This window comes from Tetrao urogallus, assembly GCF_951394365.1.
Source record: "Tetrao urogallus genome assembly, chromosome: 14".
In the NCBI taxonomy this organism is placed as follows: domain Eukaryota; kingdom Metazoa; phylum Chordata; class Aves; order Galliformes; family Phasianidae; genus Tetrao; species Tetrao urogallus.
Genome location: NC_136827.1, coordinates 1,110,349 through 1,122,154, shown reverse-complemented (window position 1 = coordinate 1,122,154; position 11,806 = coordinate 1,110,349). Strand labels below are relative to the sequence as shown.

Here is an 11,806-nt window from a genome sequence, read left to right as displayed (position 1 = left end):
CCCCACCCAGCGGCGCGACGCCGAATTGCTCCTTCTCCGCCTTCCCACCAGTTCCCGGTTCCAATCTCCTTTCCTCCTGCACACGCGATCCCAAATCTCAATGTAAATACTCGCCGCGTTTGGCAGCAGGCTTGTTGCCCTCACACGCACTGCTGCTCTGGGTATCACTTCTCAGGTCTCCGCGGCGAATTCATTTCCTCCGTTCTGTTTGGTCTTTGCAAAGTATTTTCTCACTGCTATTCAGTTCATTGTCGTACTTTCCTCATTTTCCTTTTTCTTTCTTTTCGTTTTCTTTTAATCCCTTATGGTAATTAACATTATAGTGATTAACATTATCTGTTATAATAATTAACAGAGCAGTCCTGACACAGACTGGAACGGAATGGGAGAATTGCTGCCAGAGAGCTTACACAGAACTGTGCTGTATTCAAATGATTCACCATGACTCCACCATGCTGTCATGCTCGTCATAATACTCTTCCAGGACAGAATGCTGATCCTGTTTCCTTCACAGTGTGTATATCAGCATGCCTTATGGTTCCAGGCTTCTAATGCTTTCCTGTTTGAAAGTCAGCTTTCTTCCCTGACATGACAAACATGTCCTACCTTGCGCCTATTCTGAAGTGTGGCATCACACAACAATGCTCTCTGATCTCCTAGGACACCGAAGGGGCTGTACACTTTGCTGCAACCCTGGCATCAGTGATTCACTTGCCTAAGCCATGTGAAGAAGCAAGGATCTCCTCGTCAAGGCATCCTGAGCAGGGCGAGATTGATTCATAGATTCATAGACATGCTCTGATTTTCTGATCATCTTCATACCTCCTCTGCTTTTGTTCCATTCGTTCCATGCCAGTGTTGGTGGGCACCAACCGGGACAAAATATTCCAGGTGGGTCCTCATAAGAGCAAAGCAGAGGAGGACAATCACCTCCCTCACCCTGCTAGCCACCTCTCTTTTCATGGGGACCACAGTACAGTTGCTCATCTCTGCTGCAAGCATGCATGTCTGGCTCGTCTCTGTGCACCTGAAACTTCAAGTCCTTCTCCACAGGGCTGCTCTCAGTCAGTTTTCTCCCAGACTGTAATCACACTCGGAAAGGACCTGACCCAAGTCCAAGGCCACCTCGTGGACGTGTGGAACCTCATTCAATTCCCATGGACTCACTTCTCAAGCTGTTCCAGGTCCTCTGGAGAGCATCCCCACCATCTCTTGCATCAACTGCACTACGCACACCAGTGTCATCTGCAAAACTGCTGAGGGTGCACTTGATCCCGCTCTCTCAATCCATTGATAGAGATGTTGAAGAGCGCCGGTCCCCACACAGACCTCTAGGGGGACACCACTCATCACTGCTTTCCACCCGCACATAACGCTCTTGACCACGATTCTATCGCTGTGAGCATCCAACCAATTCCGTATGCACTGAACAGCCCAGCCTTCAGATCCATACCTCTCCAACTCACCCGTAAGGACGTTGTGTGGGACCATGTCAAAAGCCCTGCGCAAGTCCAACTGCATGACAGCACTCACTCTTCATTTGTCCAATGCTGCTGTTACTCCACCATAGAAGGACACCAGATTGCTCAGACAGGATCTGCCCTTGTTGAAGCAACGCTGGCTGTGTCACATCACCTTCTTTTCTTGCAAGTGTCTTAACATGGCTTCTGAGAGGATGTGTTCCCTGATCTTCCCCGGCACAGACATGAGGCTCCTGGGTCTGGAGTTTCCCAGCTCTTCCTAATGGCTAAGACCCTTGACGAGCCTTTTCTGTCTAACTCTTGTAAACAGCTTGTGGCTCTTAATTGTAGCGTTCCCGTTGTGTGAATCTTCTCACCATATTTCCATGAGAACAAATAGGTTGATTTGTTGTAATTTTCAATGCTGTGGTTTCCAGCTCTGGCTTATTTCCCATGATGCATGCATTGGGATACAGGATATTCAGTTCCCGGTTCGAATCTCCTTTTCTCTTGCACACACGAGCCTGAAAGTGAAATGGAAATACTCGCCGCGTTTGGCAGCAGGCTTACTGCCTGCTCACAGAGTTCTGCTCTGGGTATCACTTCTCAGGTCTCCCCATCAAACTTTTTTCCTCCGTGCTGTGTGGCATTTGCAAAATATTTTGCCATTTCCATTGGTGCTGTTGTCGTATTTTCTTCTTTTTCTCTTATTTTTAATTAGCACAGTAATTAACAAGAGAGGCGAACAGACACATAGCGTTTCTGAGTGTGATAATTGGTGCCAGAGAGCTTGCATGGAAAGGGTGTGTGATCCTTCCCAGCACGTTTCTATGATAACAATTAGTCACTAGCTTTATAGCCTTCTCAGCTGGGATTTACAGCTCCTCCTTATTTCCCATGATGGACACACTGGGATAGAGCAACTTCAGATGGGCTTCAAGCTGCATTAGCTTTTGGAGGACTCTCCCTACTTCCTAACAGCTCTGAGGGAGAAGAATGCTACCAGTGCTCCCAATCCCTTCATCGTGCTCCCAAGGGATATGAGTTCTCTTGATGTGTTGTAGTCCTCTTGGTGCATCCTTAATGACACCACATGAAATGCAGGATGGAGTACTTCTCCAGCTTTACCAGGCATGCGAGCTTCTTCTTGTTATTGCAAAGGCAGGTCCCCAGACTCACTCAGATGCAGCCACTGTTGCGCTTTCCTCTTAAATCAGTTTTGTCTGGATGCATGATAGTCTAAATAGTATCACAGATTAAGTCAGTTTCTGTCTTTCCCTTCCTTCCATGCATTGCATGCATCTGTCCACCCATCCATCCATTTGGGATTGTTACCATCTCTCTTGTCACTACTGACATCAGCAACACAGAAAGGTCCAGTGAAAACTGTCATAGGCCAAGCAGACATAACTGGGAATACAGCTTGCAGTGGAATTACCAGGTCACAGCCTGACCCAGTGGCTGAGCACCAGGTGAGAAGGCATCGCTAACGCTGGGATCCTAGGGGCAAGCAATGTACCTGAGGGACTGGAAGGAGTGGAGCCTCTCCTTGCCCCCTCCTCCCCCTCATGCAAGAGGTTGCAGACAGGGGAGTAGCATCTCTTTAGACAGAGTTTGAGCCCCTTTGAGTCATCACCAGTCACTAGAAGGGGTGAGCCAGTTTTCCTTCTTTTTTACCTGCTGTTGCTCTTCTTTACCTCTGTTGCTCTCTTCATATGATGGAACTTGAACTCCTCCATGTGCTGCCAATATCTCTTTTTCAGCTGGAGCGTTAGCAGGCCTCTGATTCTCAGTATCCCAGAGCCTAAGGGTATACAGAAAGAAAAAGGATGACCTCGAGCCTCCCACAGAGCTTTCTGCCAGATTCTTCAGGCTGGGCTTTTTTCCTTATCTGCAGTGCAGTGTACTTTTTTTATGTCTTGTCCTGGCCCATGAACCACCTCCCTGTTTCATTTGCTCAGAGGTTTGTCATTGCTCAGACCCCGATTTGAAGTCATCCTTCTTCTGGGTCAGTTGACAGAGAGGACTTGCAATCAGACTGAAATGCAGAATGTGCACTCTTGAGAAAATGGAAACTTTTAAGAAAGCTTGTGTTTCTTTTTTGCCGGTTGGTGGAAACACAGCTTTTGTTTTGTTGATCAGATGATGTCCATCTTGCCTTTTTATTCCTCAAAAAATGGATCTCCTACGCAGGGAACAAACGGCTTACAGGAGAATTTGGATTCTTTTCCTATGTTTCTCAAAACCTTCCTCTGCTCTTTTGTCCCACTCAATGATGCCATCAATGTAGTGCAGGTGTTCAGGAGCTTCTTTCTGTTCCAGTGCAGTTTAAATCATTCCTTTGGAAACGGTAGGGACGTGTATCCAGCCCTGGGGCAATCCATACCAGGTGCACTTCTCCCAGTCTGCATACGTATCTGGGGGTTACTCCAGTGCAGGTGTCAAACCTTGCAATTTGCAATCTTGAACCTCATTAGGTTCACACAGGCTCACCCTTCAAGTTTGTTGAGGTCCCTCTGGATGGTGTCACTTCCTTCTAATGTGTCAACCTCACCGCTCAGCTTGGGGCCATCGGCAAACTTGCTCAGGGTGCACTTGAGCTCATCATTGATGTCACTGATGAAGATGCTGAAGAGCTCTGGTTGCAAGACCGACTGCTCATCACTGGCTTCCACCTGGACACAGCGCTGTTCAGCACAAACCTCTGTCTATGGCTTTCCAACCAATTCATTATCCATCCTATCGTCCTCCACACAAATCCATACCGCTCCAATTTGGAGAGAAGAATGTGGTAGAGCACCATGAGAAAGGCCTTGCACAAGTCCACAGGGATGACAGCACTTACGCTTCCTTTGTCTCATGCTGCTGTTCCTGCACCACAAAAGTACATTCAACTCACAAGGGCTCGCTGTTCAAGCTTGTCCAGATCCCATTGGAGACAACCCTTGCTTCTAAGTGGGAATCAATTCAAGGCCTCTTGCAGGACTTGCAGCAACTGTAGGGCTTGTCGAGGGAATTGGAGCAGCCACAGAGTGTGTTGAGTGGGTTGGAGCAGCCACAGGACTTATCCCAGGGAAGGAAAAACCTCAGGGCTGTCACATGAGTTGGAGCAACTAAAGCAGCTTTTGCCAGGGTTGCTGAAACCACATGGCAAATAATGAGAGCTGGAGCAACTGCAGAGAGCGTTAAGAGGTGCTGCAATTGCAGGGCCTGTGTCTGTGCTGGAGCAACCACAAGGCCTCTCACGGGTGTTGAAGAAACAGCAGGGTTTGTTGCTAGGAATGCAGAGACTCCGTGGCCTGTTTTAAGGACTGGTGAAACGACAGGGCCTGCAGCAGGATTTGAGGCAACCACAGGCTGTGATGGAGGAGCTGGAGCAACTGCAGGGCAGATAGCAGGGTTGCAGTAACTACAGGCCTGTGGCGGCAGTTGGAGCAGCCACAGAGCACGAAGCAGGGCTTGGAGCCACCACAGCAACTGGCACAGGCCTCAAAGCAACCACAGGCACTGCAGGGAGGGATGAAGAAACTGCAGGGCCTATCTGAACATTCTGAACAATTCCAACCAACCCCTGGGGAAGGATCCACGCCCCCTTTGGGATAGGTCTCTCCCCACTTTTAGAGTTCTGTGTGATGTCACATGGCAGAGAACATCTCTCTGGCCAGTTCAGGCCAGCAGGCCTCCTTCTGCCCTCTACCAGCTTCTGGTGCACCACCAGCACGCTCACTCTCAGGGCACAATCAGAAGCAGAAATGGCCCTGGCTCTGTGCAGCACCGCTCAGCAACAACTCACTAGTCACTGTTCTAAATGTGCTTTTCCTCCTAAAGGCCAAACAAACCATCATATCAGCCACTACAAAGCAAGTCAGCTCCATTCACACCAAAAACAGGACAATCAGCAACACAGAAACGTCTTACAAAAACCAGCTGTAAGCCAGCATCAGCACATCCAGTTGGAATGCAGCTCCTCATTCATGGCACACAGCAGTTACAGCACCACCTGCTATTTGTGCCCTTATGCTCCTACCAATGCTGCTGATTCGCCCCTACGACCTCAGAGAGAGGAAGGGGGACCCGTCCACTTCTTTTACTGTACCCTGATGGCTGGCACCGCTGTGGCAGGGAACAGATCCGGATGAGAAGAGCTTCCCCAGACGCTGCTCACCATGACTGCCCTCATTTCACACGGACACAGGGACCTGAAGCTGTCCTTCAGCTTCCGGTGTAGAAGGCTTTAAGAGCAACACTGATCCTCAATGCATCTCTCCAACAGAATAATAACTTTGCACAAAAGAGTGAAGCTCAGACTCTTTCAGACTTCTCAGCAGACTTTATTGGTTTCTGTCCCCAGGCATTCAACTCCAGGAAATACATGAGCAAAGGGAAATTCCACATTGCTTTGAATCTTCTATTATCTAATATTCCATAATCCTGACATGTTCCAGAACCATTCATTTACACTTAACTCTGCGAAAAGAATGAAATCAACCAACCAACTAACCAAACCAAACAAAAAAACCAACAGAGAAACAGTGCATAAAAACAGATGTATGAACATGAAAGCTTCAGTATTAGAAAATTTTTCTTCTCCTTATTCACTTAATGCTTAGGAGCAATAGCACTATCACAATTAGATATCACGCCTCAGTAATCCCAGCATGCATCCACCTCCAAATGTAACAACATTTAAATATGAACACGTGAATAAAGTACTGCATCAGAGGAGATTGTCCTTGACTTCTCACACAGCACATCTCTGCTTCCCTGGCGATTTTTGGTACAATGTTGGTGCCTCCTTCATTTCAATTGGAAGAGATCAGCCCACGAGGACCGAGATGCTTCTCCTTCTCCTCCCTTACTGATGGCTGAGCCAGGGGCTTTGATCCAAACTGGCATTCTCCTCTGCTGCCCTGGCACCCGTGCCTTCAGAGACGGGAGCTCCGCCCTGCAAAGAACACAGTGCAGGGCTGACATGGGGCCGTTAACGGCAAGCAGGTGTCAGCGAGAAACTGGGAAGGCTCATCTGAACCGATGTGAATGGGACACCACTCTTCCTGCCCAAAGGCAAAGAAAGAGGAGGGTGGAGACACAGCTCTCGGACCCAAGCAGGACAACATTAAAACCCCGTAATGAACCCCTTAGCCCCTTAGCAAAGCCTTGCATATCGACTTCAGAAAACCAGAAATATTTTTGGATCAAGAAGAGGGGAGCAGACACTAACGGTTCCCTCAAGAACAAATACCGTGCTTTAAAGACAACGGTAAAAAGAGGATAAAGGACGTGAGAACTCAGATAGCAACGGAGGGGAAACTGACTCCGAGGTGACAGCAGTTATGCCGTCGCCGATGCCGTGCAGGAGAAACGCGACGCCACCCATCACCGCCACGGCCTCGCCGCAGCTCCCCGCCGTCGCACAGCCGCACTCGGGGCCGAACCCTCCCTCGCAGCCTCCGTCCCCGCCTCCCTCCGTGCCCCGCACCGCGCTGCCCCCGCGCTCCCCCTCGGCCCCCGCGCGGGGCTCCGCTCCCTCACCTGCACGGCCCAGTCGCCTTCTTCTTGGCCGAGGCCGGCCGAGCACAGCGAGCTCCGCCGCTCGGCCGCGCCGTGCGGCAGCCCGGCGGGGAAGCAGGGCAAGAGCGGCCCGAGGAAGCGGAACTCGCTGTCGACGGTGCCGGCGGCGAGGCGGACGTCGTAGACGTAGCTGCGGGGCAGGGAGCCGGCGCCGCTGTCGGCGGCGGAGCGCGGGAAGGCGGGCAAGGGCCCCGGCTCGCCCCGCCGGGCCCGCCGCACGTGGGCGGCCACGGCGGCCGCCGCGCCGGCCACGAAGAGCGCGGACACGCAGGCCAAGCAGACGCTGAGGTACAGGGTGAGGCGGCCGTCGGGCTCGGCGGCCGGCGCCTCTTCGCTCGCCCGCAGGCGGCCTTCGGAGAAGCCGTCGGCCAGGGCGACGGCCAGCGTGGCGCTGGCGGAGCGCGGCGGCCGCCCGCGGTCCCGCACCAGCACCACCAGCCTGTGCCGGGCCGCGTCGCGCTCGCCCACGGCCCGCGCCGTGCGCACCTCGCCGCTGTGCAGCCCCACGCGGAACAGCCCCGGCTCCGTCGCCTTGGCCAGCTCGTAGCACAGCCACGCGTTCTGCCCCGCGTCCGCGTCCACCGCCACCACCTTGGCCACCAGGTAGCCCGCCCGCGCCCGCCGCGGCACCAGCTCGCCCAGCGCCGCGCCGCCGTCGGCCGGCGGGTGCAGCACCACGGGCGCGTTGTCGTTCTCGTCCCGCACCAGCACCCGCAGCAGCGCCGTGGCGCTCCGCGGCGGCGAGCCCCCGTCGCCGGCGACCACCGTCACCTCCACGGCGCGCACCTGCTCGTAGTCCAGCGGCCGCACCACGGACACGGCCCCGCTCTCGGCGTCCACCGACACGGCGGGCCGCTCCTCGCCCTCCTCCCGCACCAGCGCGTACCTCACGCGCCCGTTCGCGCCCGCGTCCGCGTCCGTCGCCTTCACGCTGCCGATCCGCACCGCGCCCGCCTCGTTCTCGCTCACCCACATGCTGTACGCCGCCTGCGTGAAGCGAGGCGCGTTGTCGTTCACGTCGCCGACCCGCACCCGCACGCTCTCGCGAGCGCTCAGCCGCGCCCGGCCCCGGTCCGTGGCCACGATGCTCACGTTGTACTCGGCCGCCGTCTCCCTGTCCAGGGCCGCGCTGGTGCGCAGCTCGTAGTGGTCGGCGAACGCGGCCGTCAGGCTGAACGGCACGTCGCCCTCGACGGCGCACTCCGTCCGCCCGTTGTCGCCGGAGTCGCGGTCCCGCACGCTCAGCAGGGCCACCACGGTGCGCGGCGGGGCGTCCTCGGGGATGGACGCGCTCACCGAGCTCAGCTCGATCTCCGGCGCGTTGTCGTTCACGTCCAGCACCTCCACGTGCACTTTGCAGTGCGCAGACAGACCGCCGCCATCGCTGGCTCTCAGCACCAGTTCGTGGAACTTTTCTTCTTCATAATCTAAACTGCGTGAGACACGAATCTCCCCCGTCTCCGGGTTCAGTTCAAATAGCTGGTGCGATTGCTCTGGCATCTCTGTGAACTCGTACCGCACTTTGCCGTTGGTTCCTTCGTCGGGATCCGCGGCCGACACCCGCACCACCAGCTGCCCCGGGGGGCTGTTCTCGGCCACGCGCACCTCGTACACCTCCCGCGAGAACACCGGCATGTTGTCGTTGGCATCCAGTACCACCACCCGCACCTCAGCCGTGCCCGACCTGGGCGGCGAGCCCCCGTCCGTGGCCGTGAGCACCAAATGCAGCTCCCGCTGCTCCTCGCGGTCCAAAGGACTCTCAAGGACGAGCTCCGCGTATCTGCCTCCCACTTTACCTATTCCCTGATTTAGGGAGAAATGGGAATTCGGGGATAGGCTATAATTCTGCAAGCCATTCATTCCAACGTCCTTATCCTGCGCGTTTCCTAAATGGAGGTGAGTCCCAGGAGACGCCGTTTCAAGCATCTCAAAAACCATCTCCTTCTGCGGGAACACGGGGGAGTTGTCGTTCACGTCGCGAAGCTCCACCTCCCCGCGGATCAGCTGCACCGGGTTCTCAAAGAAAAGCTTGAAGAAGAGCGCGCAGCTCTCGCTGTGCGGACAGATCCGCTCTCGGTCCAGCGTCTCCGTGACCGTCAGGACGCCGCTGTGCGGATCGAGGCGGAAATGCTGCTCGCTCCCCTCGGACACCACGCGCGCCTTGCGAGCCGCCAGCTGGCTCGGAGAAAGCCCCAGGTCCCGGGCGACGTTGCCCACCCACGAGTCCCTCGCCATTTCCTCCGACACGGAATAGCGCAGCGTCTCGGCCCCGCTCTCCCACACGCAAACGCACACGAGCCACAGCACCACTCGCCTCTGGCCGCCGCCGCTCCGGCTCCCGCTCGCCGTCCCTCTCCGCCACGGCCGGCCTTTCCCGGCGCCCTCCATGCCTCGCCGCCTCGCTCGCCGGCCCCGACGCGCCGCGCTGCCGCTCGCCGACCCCAAGCCGCCGCACTTTGACAGCGCCTCGGCCCCGAAGCCCCCCAGCGCCCGGCTCCGTGCCCCGCCGCCCTTCCCGAGCGGCTCGCACGGCTCTTCTGCGCGCCTGCGCCTGAAAGCGCGCTGCGGCCACAGGGAGCTGCCGCTCCGTGGACAACATCCCCACTCAGCGGCGCGACGCCGAATTGCTCCTTCTCCGCCTTCCCACCAGTTCCCGGTTCCAATCTCCTTTCCTCCTGCACACGCGATCCCAAATCTCAATGTAAATACTCGCCGCGTTTGGCAGCAGGCTTGTTGCCCTCACACGCACTGCTGCTCTGGGTATCACTTCTCAGGTCTCCGCGGCGAATTCATTTCCTCCGTTCTGTTTGGTCTTTGCAAAGTATTTTCTCACTGCTATTCAGTTCATTGTCGTACTTTCCTCATTTTCCTTTTTCTTTCTTTTCGTTTTCTTTTAATCCCTTATGGTAATTAACATTATAGTGATTAACATTATCTGTTATAATAATTAACAGAGCAGTCCTGACACAGACTGGAACGGAATGGGAGAATTGCTGCCAGAGAGCTTACACAGAACTGTAGGCAAATGATTCACCATCAAATGATTCACCATGACTCCACCATGCTGTCATGCTCAAGTCATAATACTCTTCCAGGACAGAGCGCTGATCCTGTTTCCTTCACAGTGTGTATATCAGCACGCCTTATGGTTCCAGGCTTCTAACGCTTTCCTGTTTGAAAGTCAGCTTTCTTCCCTGACATGACAAACATGTCCTACCTTGTGCCTATTCTGAAGTGTGGCATCACACAACAATGCTCTCTGATCTCCTAGGACACCGAAGGGGCTGTACACTTTGCTGCAACCCTGGCATCAGTGATTCACTTGCCTAAGCCATGTGAAGAAGCAAGGATCTCCTCGTCAAGGCATCCTGAGCAGGGCGAGATTGATTCATAGATTCATAGACATGCTCTGATTTTCTGATCATCTTCATACCTCCTCTGCTTTTGTTCCATTCGTTCCATGCCAGTGTTGGTGGGCACCAACCGGGACAAAATATTCCAGGTGGGTCCTCATAAGAGCAAAGCAGAGGAGGACAATCACCTCCCTCACCCTGCTAGCCACCTCTCTTTTCATGGGGACCACAGTACAGTTGCTCATCTCTGCTGCAAGCATGCATGTCTGGCTCGTCTCTGTGCACCTGAAACTTCAAGTCCTTCTCCACAGGGCTGCTCTCAGTCAGTTTTCTCCCAGACTGTAATCACACTCGGAAAGGACCTGACCCAAGTCCAAGGCCACCTCGTGGACGTGTGGAACCTCATTCAATTCCCATGGACTCACTTCTCAAGCTGTTCCAGGTCCTCTGGAGAGCATCCCCACCATCTCTTGCATCAACTGCACTACGCACACCAGTGTCATCTGCAAAACTGCTGAGGGTGCACTTGATCCCGCTCTCTCAATCCATTGATAGAGATGTTGAAGAGCGCCGGTCCTCACACAGACCTCTAGGGGGACACCACTCATCACTGCTTTCCACCCGCACATAACGCTCTTGACCACGATTCTATCGCTGTGAGCATCCAACCAATTCCGTATGCACTGAACAGCCCAGCCTTCAGATCCATACCTCTCCAACTCACCCGTAAGGAGGTTGTGTGGGACCATGTCAAAAGCCCTGCGCAAGTCCAACTGCATGACAGCACTCACTCTTCATTTGTCCAATGCTGCTGTTACTCCACCATAGAAGGACACCAGATTGCTCAGACAGGATCTGCCCTTGTTGAAGCAACGCTGGCTGTGTCACATCACCTTCTTTTCTTGCAAGTGTCTTAACATGGCTTCTGAGAGGATGTGTTCCCTGATCTTCCCCGGCACAGACATGAGGCTCCTGGGTCTGGAGTTTCCCAGCTCTTCCTAATGGCTAAGACCCTTGACGAGCCTTTTCTGTCTAACTCTTGTAAACAGCTTGTGGCTCTTAATTGTAGCGTTCCCGTTGTGTGAATCTTCTCACCACATTTCCATGAGAACAAATAGGTTGATTTGTTGTAATTTTCAATGCTGTGGTTTCCAGCTCTGGCTTATTTCCCATGATGCATGCATTGGGATACAGGATATTCAGTTCCCGGTTCGAATCTCCTTTTCTCTTGCACACACGAGCCTGAAAGTGAAATGGAAATACTCGCCGCGTTTGGCAGCAGGCTTACTGCCTGCTCACAGAGTTCTGCTCTGGGTATCACTTCTCAGGTCTCCCCATCAAACTTTTTTCCTCCGTGCTGTGTGGCATTTGCAAAATATTTTGCCATTTCCATTGGTGCTGTTGTCGTATTTTCTTCTTTTT

At 54.0% G+C, this 11,806-nt stretch overlaps 1 pseudogene across 1 annotated transcript; it reads right to left on the bottom strand.

Annotated features, from left to right (window-relative positions):
- Positions 1-6,315: 6,315 nt before the first annotated feature.
- Positions 6,316-9,630, bottom strand: LOC306951842 (protocadherin beta-15-like; annotated as a pseudogene). Its single transcript has 2 exons — positions 6,993-9,630; positions 6,316-6,405 (listed from the first exon to the last, which is right to left on the bottom strand). The product of its transcript is annotated as a protocadherin beta-15-like (transcript).
- Positions 9,631-11,806: the final 2,176 nt, after the last annotated feature.